The sequence below is a fragment of the Diabrotica virgifera genome, chromosome 7 (assembly GCF_917563875.1).
Source record: "Diabrotica virgifera virgifera chromosome 7, PGI_DIABVI_V3a".
Lineage (NCBI taxonomy): Eukaryota > Metazoa > Arthropoda > Insecta > Coleoptera > Chrysomelidae > Diabrotica > Diabrotica virgifera.
In genome coordinates this window covers 45,646,726-45,663,875 of record NC_065449.1, presented here as the reverse complement: position 1 = coordinate 45,663,875, position 17,150 = coordinate 45,646,726, and the positions used below count along the sequence as shown (strand labels likewise).

The 17,150-nt window shown below is 33.1% G+C and overlaps 1 long non-coding RNA gene across 4 annotated transcripts; it reads right to left on the bottom strand.

Moving 5' to 3' along the window:
* Nucleotides 1-3,556: 3,556 nt before the first annotated feature.
* Nucleotides 3,557-9,030, bottom strand: LOC126888002 (uncharacterized). Of its 4 annotated transcripts, none has more exons than XR_007699337.1 (4): nucleotides 5,545-5,711; nucleotides 5,388-5,490; nucleotides 5,130-5,285; nucleotides 3,557-3,834 (listed from the first exon to the last, which is right to left on the bottom strand). It is a non-coding gene; the product is annotated as an uncharacterized LOC126888002 (long non-coding RNA). The 4 variants fall into 4 exon arrangements; XR_007699335.1 differs by having other exon boundaries at nucleotides 5,388-5,479; nucleotides 5,545-5,710; XR_007699336.1 differs by lacking the exons at nucleotides 5,130-5,285; nucleotides 5,388-5,490; nucleotides 5,545-5,711 and adding an exon at nucleotides 8,766-9,030.
* Between the last annotated feature and the right edge of the window lie 8,120 nt (nucleotides 9,031-17,150).

The following is a 17,150-nucleotide window of genomic DNA, read 5'->3' as shown; positions in this document are numbered from 1 at the left end:
CAAGTCCCATGCTATGCAAGTCCGTCTTGCATGGCACATCTCTTGCCTAGCATGGCCTTTTTACATCGGAGCTATTTCTGTGCAATTTTAGATACGACTTTTATTGTTGCCAACAGAAGAAATATTTCAATATTTGAGGTTATTTTATTGTATATAAATACTGATGTAAACTTAAATAAACAATATAATTATTATACAATTTATAAAAACACAAAGGTAAAGGATGTCAACAGAAGTAAAGAAAACATTGTTGTTACTAAATGTTGCTGTTATAGCAACAATGATGACAAATAAAAAGAACAGAAAACCTCGAAAATACTGGGTCAAACCTTGGTTGAATGCAGTGGCGGCTCGTGATTTTTACAATAGGGGAGGCTATACCTAACTGTAAAATATCTAGACAAATTTGCACTAGCAAAAAAATGCGCCATTTCATAATATCATCCTAATTCATAATTTTATGATATCATATCATTTTAAAAATAGTTAGTCTAATTGTAAAAGTTTAATACCAAAGTTTGTGTCGTTTATTTGTTAACAATTCCATCTATTTGTAAATAGATACCTCGCATATCAAAATAAATACAGATTTGAAGTTTTGCAGTCCATACATAATGAAGCTTCAAATTTTTTAAGATACTCAACTGAATTTTTTTAATTCTAAACGCGGCCTACTGCGCGAATTCAAAAACACCATAAATTACCGATATTTTGCTTTGAGTTATCGGAAAAAGTTATTTGAGCAAGTTGTTCCAAATATTATTATAACCCCACATACCAAATTTCATAACAAAATTCGCACTTTTAGATTTTTCATTATGTATTTTTAGTCAGGACCCTAAAATTCGTTGTCTCGAGACGCACGCAACCACGCAACGGAGCCGATAAGCTATTCTGCCTCCCTTGGTATATCTCCGGGCAGCGTGTGATGGCACCGTAGACGCCACTGTTAGGAAACCGGGTCTCCTTAAACGCCTGCTGCGCTGCACGGAGCAATAGCAACGGAGACTGTTGGGCTTCTCGGCTCCGTGCTCCGTTCATGCATCTCGGGATAACCCAGGGTCCTGCCTACAATAATATGTAATAAAACTGAGACGCGATCATGCGTTCTAATGCTAATGCTCCGTACGTATGGATAATTAGTGATAATATGGAATTTACACGTTGTATACCTAATAGTGAGAGTTCGCGATTCATGATAAACAAAACAGTGTAGAGTGTGTAAAAAATTTATGGGGAGGCTGAGCCTCCCTTGCCTCCTCTGACGAGCCGCCACTGGTTGAATGCAGGACTGAGAAATTTGAGGTTGCCCCAAGAGTTCTTGGATGCTAGCGACCTGCAAAGTTTGAAAAACTTTCTTAGAATGGACGAGTGCACTTTCCTTAAGCTCCTGGAAAAGATTAATCCACTTAATTCAGAAAAAAGATAAGGTTATGTTTTTCTTTTACTGTCTGTAACTCTTAGACAAGGAAAGAGAGAGGACGAGTAATCCTATGACCAAAAGTGAAGCCAAACTGACACCAGAGATTTTGATCATCGACGTATCTTTGGGGTATTGTTATGCATTGAGTATTTAAAATAAAAACATGAAATGTATTTAAAATGAAGAATTTGTGTACGGTAAATGTTTTATTAAGTTGCTCATATTACGTACATATGTTTCAATACATACATATGTTTTATTACGAATTTTAGATGATGATTTACTTTATTTTTTATGAAATTTTAACCTTCAACGAACACCCACCACTGGCAACCCATTGTTATTTTTGACGTGACCGCCATGTTTCTGGTGACAAACAAACCAAAAACTGGCTTCACTTTTAGAACGTGTGTTTTAAATGAGTGTTACCCGTCCTCTCTTTTTTCCTTGTCTAAGCTGTAACTGTATAACTGTAATAAATTTTGTTAGGTTGGCAACATGAATTTTGACAACAACTTGCACCAAAATAGCATGAAAAATAGAACATGTTTTAATTTTTCGTCTAGCACAGGAATTGCATGGAAATAGCGCGTGGGCATGCGCAGTGGCGTGATCTGTCTTGCATGGCTCTTGCCTAGCATGAAAATAGCATAATGTAAAACTGCCATAATGGCAGTTTTACAAAAAAATTCACACTTGTGAAGTTCTTTTCCAGTGTGTATGTAATATTTTTATTTTAAAATGACGGATTTATATTTTTAGACACTTGTATTAAATTTATTTAAATAAAACACTGTATCAGTATTCTTCATTTCACAAATTTATTCTTTAATTTATTTAGGCCCGGTCTTTTCACCTCCGGATAAATAGTTAACGGGAAGTTTATCTGACAGATAAAAAAAGTAGCGTCTTTTCACTCTGGAATAAAGTTATCCGGCAGATAAATTGACGTTAAATATCAAATATTTAACTGCCGAATAAAGTACCGAATAAGAAGTTATCTGGCAGATAAACTTTGATTTTCGTATATTTCATGGTTTCTGATTACCAGGAAACTAAAAATATAACCTAAAATCTTGAGGGTCTGATTGAATTTATTGCAAAAGTAAAATTTTGTTCTTTCTAAAAATTCTCAATCACAAATTTTATGTTATTTTGTTTTTATACATACCTACCTACTGTAATTTTTTAAGCAGGGTTATTAGATATTAAATTAAAGATGGGTTATAATTTGAAAAAATTATAATAGGTATGTATTATTGTATACCTACCCAACTATATTCATTTACAAAGGAAAACAAGTTGTAAAAAATAAAAATAGAATAGTTTCTTATCCCATCATTTCTTTGAATTGCCAAATATTTTACGATTCCAAAATGAAAGGTATTGATATATGTAGGTAGTAACTAGAATTATGTATGCACATGGTTCTCAGAAACAGTAGATGATACCTACCTTGAAAAAAAAGCTGCTGTTAAGTATCCAAAACATACTGGGTGTATCATGAAATTCTAAAAAAAATAGAATATAGGAAGACTGATTTTATATTCTGAGAATTTCGTAATACTCCCCGGATATGTTTTAAATAGGTACCTTCTTACTAATATTTTTTTGTGCCAAATATAAGTAATTCTGTATTATTGCTGTTTAAATTCAGATCATAGCAATGGGTTGTTACTTTTTTAATGAGTCCGCAAATACATCCCTTTTTGTATATAGCAGAAAACAAAATGATTACATTGATTCAGTTGTCCTACACTGAAGCAATATATTTATAACATAGAGAGAGATGAAAATGAAGACAATTTTGAAAATGAATTGCTAAGTATAGACCAGGAATAAGCTAAATTATTGAATTTACTGAAGTTATGATGTTTGATAACCTTATAAAAATTTTTGTGTTAAGCTTGTCACGCACGGGGAACTATACTAAAATATATCTCATATCACTCACTATAGTAATGAGTGAGGCTGCATACACGGAACTATACCTAATGTATATTATGGTTCCGTTTATGCAGGCTCACTCATTATTATAGTGAGCAATATGAGATGTAATATATCTATTATAGTATACCTCCTGGTCAGTAACAAGCTTTATGGGGAAATAGAAGGATCATTAATATACATGTATAATTTTTTATTCTTTATTTAATTGTCCTTTGTATAATTTAATTATTAAATTTAATAAATCAATGAATTTTTGTGTCTCTTCTGCCCTTTAATTTTCTCTGGCACGCTTGTGTTCTACCCTTTCCTCCTCTTTTTCTATCTGAAGCAATTGAGCTATGTTGGGTATTAGCGTTGTTCTTTCTTGTAATACATTCTCTAGTTTATTATTGGTAGCTTATTTCTGGAACTAGCTTTTTCTTTGAGAACACAGGATTCCATCTTCTAGGTGTTTGTCATATCTGTAACCAATTTTTTTTATTTAGAAAAGTGAAAGATATCTACTATGGGCCATTCCACGAACATACGCCTGTTTTGGATTATTTCGACAACGAATATTTTACTGTGCAACCTAAGAAGTACGAAAGTAAATGGCACTAATAATTATTCCAATAAATAACAATGTAATTTGCAATTTACTTTTGTTCTTCTTATTTTGCAACGTAAAATATTCGTTGTCGAAGTAATCCAAAACAGGCGTATGTTCGTGGAATGACCCATAACAAATATTAAAATTAGGTTTTATTCTTGTTATTGGGATTCTTCAATTTACCATGTAAATTATCCAATCTTTAAAATATTGTGTTTTGATATACATAGTTGGTTTATCCCTAGTTTACTATTCAATATACCAGTTGGATGGATTATAAATCTGTAGCGTTTTGACAATGATTGATATGTCCATCTAGCCTAATTTTTCAGGAGGGCATTTTGAAAGTTTAAATCATGTTTTGTCAACCCAAAAACGAAAAGTAATCAACATAAAAAATCAAGTAATATATCAAGTTCTGGCCTACCTAATACAGTAGAATCCAGATTATCCGTGCTCCTCGGGACCGAAGGTGGCACTGATAATCCGAACATGTATTTCTTATGTATAATAAGTACGTATACACATACATATTATAATATTATGTACCTACCATAAAAAGATAACAGAAAAAATAAATCTTTCATTATGAGTCTCTCTTTCGTCATATAGAGTTTCCGTTAAGTGATTTACAATGACGCTATGTTGATAAAACCTCAAAAATGCAACTTGAGTAATAGAAAATCATAGCACGGATAATTAGGGTTCTACTGTAAGTTAAAAGGGGACATGTGGGACAAAGGGGGTTTTACCTTCATCATACACATACCAAACTATACCAACTTGAAGAAATGTTACTAAATAGCATATCAAGCAAATAATCTCATTATGGCTAAAATCAGACGTAACATCAAGTTTTGCCATATTGCATGATATTTACAGAAATATAGTATTGAATTTAAATAAAAGTTTTCCCCACATTAACAAATTTTTACATCATTGAACAGTCATTAGGTTTGTTCTAGCATCAGTTTCAAACGGTTTGAAACCATCAGCGAATAGTCGACCAGCGCGAGTAGATAGGGGATAGCACTGGTGACTGTATTATGTTGTCTCACTGAGCAACTAATTGCTGACGGTTTCTGACTAGTTTGACTGTTTGCTAGAACAAACCTAATATTAATAATCATATAATATGTACATATATAATTATGTAAACAAAATTACCACTGCATCTGTTTCATTAGCTAGCTTGTCTTTATTTAAACTTGTCTTTGTCTTCTATTTTACATACAAATCAACAGTTTTCCTCTAATTTAAAATGGATTTACCTCTTGTTCAAGCTCTCCAGTAAACTATTTCAGCATAATCAATGTTTTCCTTCTAAAACAATATTGTTGTCTGATTAAAATATGGAAATGTATTTCTAAACCTTATGACTTTGTATACCTATTTTTTTAAGTTGTAATTCTTTGATTTACTTACATTTCCTTCATTCCTTTTTCCAAAATGGAAATAAAATCGATAAAATCATCTTTGAAATACTTTGAATCTAATTATGTTAGGTTAAGTTAAAGCTGAAATCATGCTGAAATTATAAAAATAAACATAAAAGTCAGGTGTGTTCGGAATCCAAACTTACTTTTAAGCTTATCTACCGGATAACTAACTGGAACATAAATTGACGTGAAAAGACGGGTACATTTTATCTGGCGAATAAATATTTATCCTCCAGATAGCTAACTGCCAGATAAGAGCATATTTATTCGGAGGTGAAAAGACCGGGCCTTAATATTTAAAGTAATGTAAAAGGTTTATTCCAACACAACGAGAAACCGTCCATGTAACGATCACCGTCCTGCGCAGTAAATAAAATAACCCATGGAACGCATGATATACAGACACAGAACGCATGGAACGTATTATTTTATAGTAACGTGATCGTTACATGACGCTTCTCGTTGTGTTGGAACAAACCTTATATTAAGAACACTAAGGCCCGGTCTTTTCACCTCCGGATAAATAGTTAACGGGAAGTTTATCTGACAGATAAAAAAAGTAGCGTCTTTTCACTCTGGAATAAAGTTATCCGGCAGATAAATTGACGTTAAATATCAAATATTTAACTGCCGAATAAAGTACCGAATAAGAAGTTATCTGGCAGATAAACTTTGATTTTCGTATATTTCATGGTTTCTGATTACCAGGAAACTAAAAATATAACCTAAAATCTTGAGGGTCTGATTGAATTTATTGCAAAAGTAAAATTTTGTTCTTTCTAAAAATTCTCAATCACAAATTTTATGTTATTTTGTTTTTATACATACCTACCTACTGTAATTTTTTAAGCAGAGTTATTAGATATTAAATTAAAGATGGGTTATAATTTGAAAAAATTATAATAGGTATGTATTATTGTATACCTACCCAACTATATTCATTTACAAAGGAAAACAAGTTGTAAAAAATAAAAATAGAATAGTTTCTTATCCCATCATTTCTTTGAATTGCCAAATATTTTACGATTCCAAAATGAAAGGTATTGATATATGTAGGTAGTAACTAGAATTATGTATGCACATGGTTCTCAGAAACAGTAGATGATACCTACCTTGAAAAAAAAGCTGCTGTTAAGTATCCAAACATACTGGGTGTATCATGAAATTCTAAAAAAAATAGAATATAGGAAGACTGATTTTATATTCTGAGAATTTCGTAATACTCCCTCCCCGGATATGTTTTAAATAGGTACCTTCTTACTAATATTTTTTTGTGCCAAATATAAGTAATTCTGTATTATTGCTGTTTAAATTCAGATCATAGCAATGGGTTGTTACTTTTTTAATGAGTCCGCAAATACATCCCTTTTTGTATATAGCAGAAAACAAAATGATTACATTGATTCAGTTGTCCTACACTGAAGCAATATATTTATAACATAGAGAGAGATGAAAATGAAGACAATTTTGAAAATGAATTGCTAAGTATAGACCAGGAATAAGCTAAATTATTGAATTTACTGAAGTTATGATGTTTGATAACCTTATAAAAATTTTTGTGTTAAGCTTGTCACGCACGGGGAACTATATTAAAATATATCTCATATCACTCACTATAGTAATGAGTGAGGCTGCATACACGGAACTATACCTAATGTATATTATGGTTCCGTTTATGCAGGCTCACTCATTATTATAGTGAGCAATATGAGATGTAATATATCTATTATAGTATACCTCCTGGTCAGTAACAAGCTTTATGGGGAAATAGAAGGATCATTAATATACATGTATAATTTTTTATTCTTTATTTAATTGTCCTTTGTATAATTTAATTATTAAATTTAATAAATCAATGAATTTTTGTGTCTCTTCCGCCCTTTAATTTTCTCTGGCACGCTTGTGTTCTACCCTTTCCTCCTCTTTTTCTATCTGAAGCAATTGAGCTATGTTGGGTATTAGCGTTGTTCTTTCTTGTAATACATTCTCTAGTTTATTATTGGTAGCTTATTTCTGGAACTAGCTTTTTCTTTGAGAACACAGGATTCCATCTTCTAGGTGTTTGTCATATCTGTAACCAATTTTTTTTATTTAGAAAAGTGAAAGATATCTACTATGGGCCATTCCACGAACATACGCCTGTTTTGGATTATTTCGACAACGAATATTTTACTGTGCAACCTAAGAAGTACGAAAGTAAATGGCACTAATAATTATTCCAATAAATAACAATGTAATTTGCAATTTACTTTTGTTCTTCTTATTTTGCAACGTAAAATATTCGTTGTCGAAGTAATCCAAAACAGGCGTATGTTCGTGGAATGACCCATAACAAATATTAAAATTAGGTTTTATTCTTGTTATTGGGATTCTTCAATTTACCATGTAAATTATCCAATCTTTAAAATATTGTGTTTTGATATACATAGTTGGTTTATCCCTAGTTTACTATTCAATATACCAGTTGGATGGATTATAAATCTGTAGCGTTTTGACAATGATTGATATGTCCATCTAGCCTAATTTTTCAGGAGGGCATTTTGAAAGTTTAAATCATGTTTTGTCAACCCAAAAACGAAAAGTAATCAACATAAGAAATCAAGTAATATATCAAGTTCTGGCCTACCTAATACAGTAGAATCCAGATTATCCGTGCTCCTCGGGACCGAAGGTGGCACTGATAATCCGAACATGTATTTCTTATGTATAATAAGTACGTATACACATACATATTATAATATTATGTTACACATAAAAAGATAACAGAAAAAATAAATCTTTCATTATGAGTCTCTCTTTCGTCATATAGAGTTTCCGTTAAGTGATTTACAATGACGCTATGTTGATAAAACCTCAAAAATGCAACTTGAGTAATAGAAAATCATAGCACGGATAATTAGGGTTCTACTGTAAGTTAAAAGGGGACATGTGGGACAAAGGGGGTTTTACCTTCATCATACACATACCAAACTATACCAACTTGAAGAAATGTTACTAAATAGCATATCAAGCAAATAATCTCATTATGGCTAAAATCAGACGTAACATCAAGTTTTGCCATATTGCATGATATTTACAGAAATATAGTATTGAATTTAAATAAAAGTTTTCCCCACATTAACAAATTTTTACATCATTGAACAGTCATTAGGTTTGTTCTAGCATCAGTTTCAAACGGTTTGAAACCATCAGCGAATAGTCGACCAGCGCGAGTAGATAGGGGATAGCACTGGTGACTGTACTATGTTGTCTCACTGAGCAACTAATTGCTGACGGTTTCTGACTAGTTTGACTGTTTGCTAGAACAAACCTAATATTAATAATCATATAATATGTACATATATAATTATGTAAACAAAATTACCACTGCATCTGTTTCATTAGCTAGCTTGTCTTTATTTAAACTTGTCTTTGTCTTCTATTTTACATACAAATCAACAGTTTTCCTCTAATTTAAAATGGATTTACCTCTTGTTCAAGCTCTCCAGTAAACTATTTCAGCATAATCAATGTTTTCCTTCTAAAACAATATTGTTGTCTGATTAAAATATGGAAATGTATTTCTAAACCTTATGACTTTGTATACCTATTTTTTTAAGTTGTAATTCTTTGATTTACTTACATTTCCTTCATTCCTTCTTCCAAAATGGAAATAAAATCGATAAAATCATCTTTGAAATACTTTGAATCTAATTATGTTAGGTTAAGTTAAAGCTGAAATTATAAAAATAAACATAAAAGTCAGGTGTGTTCGGAATCCAAACTTACTTTTAAGCTTATCTACCGGATAACTAACTGGAACATAAATTGACGTGAAAAGACGGGTACATTTTATCTGGCGAATAAATATTTATCCTCCAGATAGCTAACTGCCAGATAAGAGCATATTTATTCGGAGGTGAAAAGACCGGGCCTAAAACTAGTAAATTAAAAATAAACGGCGAAACCCTACATTCAAAAAGGCGACGAGAATTTTATTTTTATAACATACTGAACCCTTCATTCAAAATTTTCCGCTATTTATACAATCGGGGATTGTCAAAATAACTGTCAAAGTTTAAATACATAATTCAAAGTTTCTCTTCGAATTTTGTGATTTAACCACAGATTATTTAACGTAGATAAAATTTGTTCAGTCCATTCTTGTATCGACATATCGAAGTAATTTAGTACAGCAAAAAAACACCCTGTTCGGGACTGTGACAAGCCCAGTCCAGGAAAACTAATACACAGGTACGCAAATGATGATAAATATATTTTTCAAAATATGTTTCCATCCGGGATAAATACAGAGTTTAGTAATAATTCAATAACCAACCCACAAATGTATCAACAAGTCAACACACAAGGGCAACTAGCCATGAATGTACAAACCCGCCATATCTAATATCGATGTCGCAACCAGCACCAACTAAACCAATGCCACCTAACTTGTACCCTCCACTACCACAAACACAAATTCCATTAGTGCCGATCACATATCATAGTTCTGCTTCAAATTATCAATTACAACGATTGCCATCCACCAGTGAAGAAGAGGAAGAAAACAACGAACCAGCTAGCAGCAACATTGGCAAGAAATTAGAAGCTCAAAAAGAAGAAAAATCAGAAAAACAACAGACAATGCAAACAGTACAAATATTATTGTAACAGAAAATAGATTTGAAGCGCTAGAAAATGAAGTAATCCCTCCCAAGGAGAACAACACAGCAAACCCTCCACCAATTTTCATACACGGTGTACAAGACTATCAAAAAATGGTACAAAAAATTAAGGATGTAGCAGAAAGGGAAGAATATCATACAAAAAGTTTAACTAACAATGTCGTAAAATTAAGTTGTGGCACGCCAGATACATATAGAAAAATGGTTAGATATTTTAATGAACATAACATTTATCACCATACATATCAGTTAAAACAGGATCGAGCCTATAGAGTTGTAATAAAATACCTTCACCACTCTACTAACACCGAGGATATAAAAAACGAACTCCTAAAACTGGGTCATAAAGTTCGAAATATAATAAATGCACAACACAGAATTACTAAAGAGCCACTTAATTTGTTCTTCGTGGATCTCGAACCGGCAGCAAATAACAAAGATATTTATAACTTAAGGGGGCTACAGAATAGAGTTATTGAAATTGAACCTCCCCGAACAACCAAAAATCGCATAATACAATGCATGAGATGCCAATCGTACGGTCACTCCAAGTCATATTGCAATAAACCATTTGTATGCGTCAAATGCGGAGGAGCCCACAATACCACAACTTGTAAGAAGACTAGAGAAACTCCAGCAAAATGTGCATTATGTGGTGGGGATCACCCCGCAAATTATAAAGGATGTGAACATTACCAAAAAATTTATAATATTAATAACAGGTATCATAACAGAGGAAACGTATTAAATCCAGCAATAAATCAAATACATACACAACCCAGAATATATACACAACCCAGGATTCAGAATCAGTATGAAAGTTACGCTCAAGCTGCAGCAAATAATCAGAACAATAACGAAGATACAGCGAGTATACTTACCAAATTTCTAGAAGAGTTTAAAAATTTATTTAACCAGCTAATGCAACAAAACAGTATGGTGCTCAACATGATTTCCATGCTAGTAAATAAAGTAAACTAACAATGTCAAAGTTCATAAGAATTGCCCAATGGAATGCCAATGGTCTTCCTAATCATAAAGAAGATATAAAACTATTTCTGGAACAAAATTTCATTGACATACTACTAGTAAGTGAAACCCATTTTACAGACAGAACCTACTTCAAGATACCTAAGTATAAATTATATTACACAAATCACCCAGATGGTACAGCCCACGGAGGTTCAGCCATATTGATAAGAGAAACTATAAAACATTATGAAATGCTAAAATACGAAACAAATCACATTCAAGCAACATCGATAAAAATACAAACTCTTCCATATGATATAACTGTCACAGCAATTTATTGTCCGCCCAGGCATAGACTTACAAAAGAAGATCTTCTACCCTTTTTCGAAACTCTAGGGCCAAAATTTATAGCAGGTGGAGATTACAACTGTAAACATACGCTATGGGGTTCACGCCTAACAACCACCAAAGGCAGAGAGCTAGCAAAAGTTATCCAGGATAAAAGCTACTCATTCCTATCGACGGGATCACCGACATATTGGCCAACCGATCCAAATAAAACACCAGACCTATTGGATTTCTTTATTACAAACGGAATATCTCAATCATATACAGATGTAGTACCAAGTTTTGATTTATCATCAGATCATAGTCCCATAATTGCCACAATTAGCACAACGGTGATAATCAAAAAACCAACACCTCGACTGCATAACTTCAAAACAAACTGGGACACATACCGGCTAATCATAGAACAGGAAGTAAATCTACTAGTGAGATTGCAAACTCCCGAACAAATAGAAACAGAAACTAATAATCTAATCAACTTACTTCAAAATGCTGCCAAACAGTCTACCCCTCAACCTGGACAAAAAAAATTTTCAACCAACATTCCTCTTGAAATAAAAAGACTAGTAGCAGAAAAACGAAAAGCCAGATCAATTTGGCAAAGAACTCACAGACCAGACGACAGGACAGTTTATAATAAAAAAACAAGAAACTTAAAAACAGCTCTAGAACAGATGAGAAACAACTCATTTGAAAACTATGTATCAAACCTTTCGCGTCAAGATAACTCTATCTGGAAACCAATCAAAAACAAAAATAAACCAATAAATACTTCACCTCCAATTCGGAAAAACTCATTACCACCAGGACCATGGGCAAAAAGCAACAAAGAAAAAGCTGATTTATTTGCTGAACATCTAACTGAAGTCTTCAAGCCACACGACAATGACCAAGTACAAGAAGTAGAGCAGGAACTAGCCTTACCAATTAATCAACGAGAGCGACTAACTTTAATTACACCGAAGGAGATCAAAGATGAAATTAATCATTTGAATGAAAAGAAGGCACCAGGCACTGATCTCATAACAGCAACAATGCTAAAACAACTTCCTAAAAAAGGTATAATGAAGTTATTGTACATATTAAATGCAATCTTAAGACTTAATTATTGGCCTATATCACTAAAAATTGCCCAAGTAATTATGATACCGAAACCTGGTAAAGCTTTAACGGATGTTTCATCATACCGCCCAATAAGTCTACTGCCAATAATGTCAAAACTTCTTGAAAAGCTGTTACTTAAAAGAATTATGAGCGACCTAGAATTCCAAAACTGGATCCCAGAACACCAATTTGGATTCCGGCAAGGTCATTCTACAGTGCAACAATGCCATCGCATATCAAATGTAATTAATAGAGCTTTGGACAATAAACAGTATTGCACAGCAGCCTTTCTGGACATTAGCCAAGCATTTGATAAGGTATGGCACCCAGGATTACTTTATAAAATCAAAAAATCCCTACCCAACAAATACTTTGACTTATTAAAATCATATCTAAATCACAGAGAATTTGAAACTAAAGTGGAGGATGAACTATCAAACCGTAACAAAATTCAATCAGGAGTCCCAGAAGGTAGTATATTGGGTCCACTTCTTTATGTACTGTACACATCCGATTTACCAACCTCTCCACAAACCACCATTGGAACTTTCGCTGATGACACAACAATATTTGCAACTGAAGAGGATCCAAGAGCTGCAGTAATAAAACTTCAAGAACACCTAGACCAAATTGGACAGTGGTTAAAGAAATGGAAGATAAAAGCTAACGAAACTAAGTCAACACATATAACTTTCACACTAAGGAAAGACCAATGCCCAAATATTAGCCTTAATCAAGTCAACATACCACAACAGAACATCGTCAAATACCTGGGGCTTCATCTTGATTCTAAATTAAACTGGAAACAACACATTTTAAAGAAGAAGAAACAAATTGAGTTGAGAGTGAAAGAAATAAATTGGCTTATAGGTAGAAAATCTCGACTCTCAATTGAGAACAAACTGCTGATTTATAAAACAGTCATCAAACCTATATGGACGTACGGTATAGAACTATGGAGTTGTGCCAGCAAATCAAACACAAAAATTATCCAAAGAACTCAATCAAAAATTCTACGCACCATCGCAAATGCCCCGTGGTACATTTCCAACCAAACCCTTCATACAGACCTAAACATCCCGTTAGTCAGCACAGTAATTCAAGAAAGAGCCAACAGACATCACGAGAAATTGGAAAACCACCCCAACCAATTAATATTACCATTACTGCAGCCACTAAACAACAGAAGATTGCGAAGATTATGGCCCATAGATCTTCGCTGAAACTGAGGTGAAACCGCTGGGTGATGTACCTCATAACGCCATTTTAGTGTACAATAATACATTGATATATGTTATTGTACTTGTTATCAAATTAGCTTATAGAATATGTAATTCTGATTGCTAATAAATGCTTACAAAAAAAAAAAAAAAAAAAAAAAAAAAATTATACAATCGTGCACCTACACTCAAAAACGATAGCGACATCGGGAACCCTAAAACTAGTTCCGCGAAATTCCCTAGAACTGCCATATACCTGCTTCGACCTTCGAGAGATTTCTGACGCCGACGGGATACGTTAAAATTAAGGAGGGCGCGCATTGAATCGGCTCAACACGGTCGGCACGGCTAAGAACAATCAGCAGATTTTGCTATACATAGAAATAAATTAGACACCACGCACCGCTTAAGAACGTTCGACTCGGACCGGTCATATCGTCGGCGTAGAATAATAAAACTACCGAATGATCTGATGCCGAGTAGTATGTATTTTATGCAAAGAAAGGTAGACGTTAGAATTATAATAAACGCACTATGGTAAACGAATTTCTAATATTTATCAATCATAATTTAATTTAAAAAAGTGTTTGTTTTTCTATAAATTATGTATTATCTATTTATTTTAGTTGAAAATTAGGATACTTATGCCCGTATTTAAAGCTGAATCTTAAGACCGATCTTGAATAAAATTTGTGTGTAAACTAAACACAAACTTTCTTCAAGGTCGGTCTCGAGATTCGATGAGGTCTTGAGACTCGACTATAATTACGGGCATTAGAGTAACCGATAGCATTTCTTTAGGAAATATTGATTTTCGAAAGTTTGTGTCCTGCTTTCCAAGGGGTAATAGCTCAACGAGGATTGCACAAAATTTAACACTAGACATTCAAAAATATTTGAAGAACTTTTCGTCATAGTCGAGTAGGTCGTAAAATAAATGATAAAACTGCCCATAAGTTTATCATTTTAAATAAATGTTATGAATCCAATACCTTTTATTTTTGTATTTCATTGCACGCTAAGGCATTCAGACTCTGATGAACTAGATTAATTTTAAAATAATTTAAATCTATATTAAACGGTTGCTGTGCTGATACGAAACTGCCGAGGGGACCGAGTCCACTTTGCCGATCTAATCGTACCGTTCTGAGCCGACCGCTCTGACCCGATTCAATTCGCGCCCTCCTTTAATAGTCCTGTCGCCAGGGGGGGTACAACGGCCTCCTTAATTCAGATGGACTTACCCAAGTTTTTTTTATATATTTTGACCCGTAGAATACGAATTTTTTGGGTAACAGTTGATCCGGATGTCGATAAGATTGTTATAGACAAAGAACTTGAGGAATTACATAACAGCGATTTCTCGCAAAACAAAACATATTTTTGTATTTTTTGGGTCATTTTAAGCAAAAAATCTTCCTACAAGTTTTTTCGTAGAATGCATAGTTTTCGAGATAACCGCGGTTGAACTTTCAAAAAATCGAAAAATGGCAATTTTTGAACCCGAATAACTTTTGATTTAAAAATATAGTAACAATTCTGCTTAACGCATTTGAAAGTTTAAGTCAAATTATATCGGTTTTGATTATTTGCATTGCTAAAAATTAATTTTTTACTGCTGAACAAAGCTATAAACACATAGTGTTTCCCGTGCCTAATACATGCGTTTTAACGCATGCTACGTAGAAATTGCCTCGCTTGCACTTATAACTACTCTACCTACTCGTTAGATTTTAAATGAGAAATCATTGAAAACATCACTCACGCACTAGGTGTTTATAGCTTTGTTTACCAATAAAATAATAAATTTTTAGCAATGCAAATAATCAAAACCGATATAATTTGACTTAAACTTTCAAATGCGGTAAGCAGAATTGCTACTTTATTTTTTAATCAAAAGTTATTCGGGTTCAAAAATTGCAATTTTTCGATTTTTTGAAAGTTCAACCGCGGTTATCTCGAAAACTATGCATCCTACGAAAAAACTTGTCAGAGCATTTTTTGTCTACAATGACCCAAAAAATACAAAAAGATGTTTTGTTTTGCGAGAAATCACTGTTATGTAATTCCTCAAGTTCTTTGTCTATAACAATCTTATCGACATCCGGATCAACTGTTACCCAAAAAATTCGTATTCTACGGGTCAAAATATATAAAAAAAAAGGTAAGTCCATCTGAATTAAGGAGGCCGTTGTACCCACCCCCTGGCGACAGGACTATAATCATAAAAACGTCTGCTTACAAAGGGATTCGGTCATTTGGCATTGTATTTCGCAACTTTATTTTTCAATTACTTTTATCAGTAAACTTCATAAAACAAATAGCGCACTTGTAAGGTATTTCTTCAGTGTGACCTCTCAAATGTGTTTTTAAACTATGTGCATTGTTAAACTGGTTACAAAAAATTTCTCACTTGTACGGTTTTTCTCTGGTGTGCTGTCTTAAATGTCTTTTCAAATTACCTGCCTGGTTAAATTGCTTACAACAAATTTCACACTTGTAAGGCTTTTCTCCAGTGTGCATTCTCAAATGTATTTGTAAAGCGCTTTTAGAAATAAACTGCTTTGAACAAGTTTCACATTTGTACGCATTTTCCAGTGCCGTTCCAGTGTGTACTGTCAAATGCATTTTCAAAGTATTTACATGAGTAAAGGGCTTTAAACAAATTTCACACTTGTACGGTTTTTCTCTAGTGTGCTGTCTTAAATGACTTTTCAAATTACCTTTCTGAGAAAACTGCATAAAACAAATTTCACACTTGTACGGCTTTTCTCCAGTGTGTATTCTCAAATGTTTTTTCAAAGCAGCTGAATCAATAAATTGCTTTAAACAAATTTCACACTTGTACGGTTTTTCTCCAGTGTGCCGTCTTAAATGTCTTTTCAAATGACCTTCCTGAGAAAACTGCAAAAAACAAATTTCACACTTGTAAGGATTTTCCCCAGTGTGTACTCTCAAATGTGTTTTTAAAGAACTTGCTTGACTAAACTGTTTTAAACAAATCTCACAGTTGTAACGTTTTTCTCCAGTGTGCAGTGTTAAATGTGTTTTCATATTACCTTTATGAGAAAACTGCATAAAACAAATTTCACACTTGTATGGTTTTTCCCCCGTATGCACTCTTATATGCCTTTTTAAAAACCATTTGTGAGAAAACTGCTTTAAACAAATTTCACACTTGTATGGTTTTTCCCCCGTATGTACTCTTATATGCCTTTTTAAAAACCATTTGTGAGAAAACTGCTTTAAACAAATTTCACACTTATAAGGTTTTTGTCCAGTCTTAACTTTCGTATTATTATTTAATATATTTTCTTCAGCGTGTTTGCCTGTAGATTTTCCTTTCTGAGATGAATGTAACGTTTCCACAGTTTTGATTTTATTGTCCACCTCGTGACAACCTAAAATACAAAACAACTTTAAACATTTTACTTTAACGGA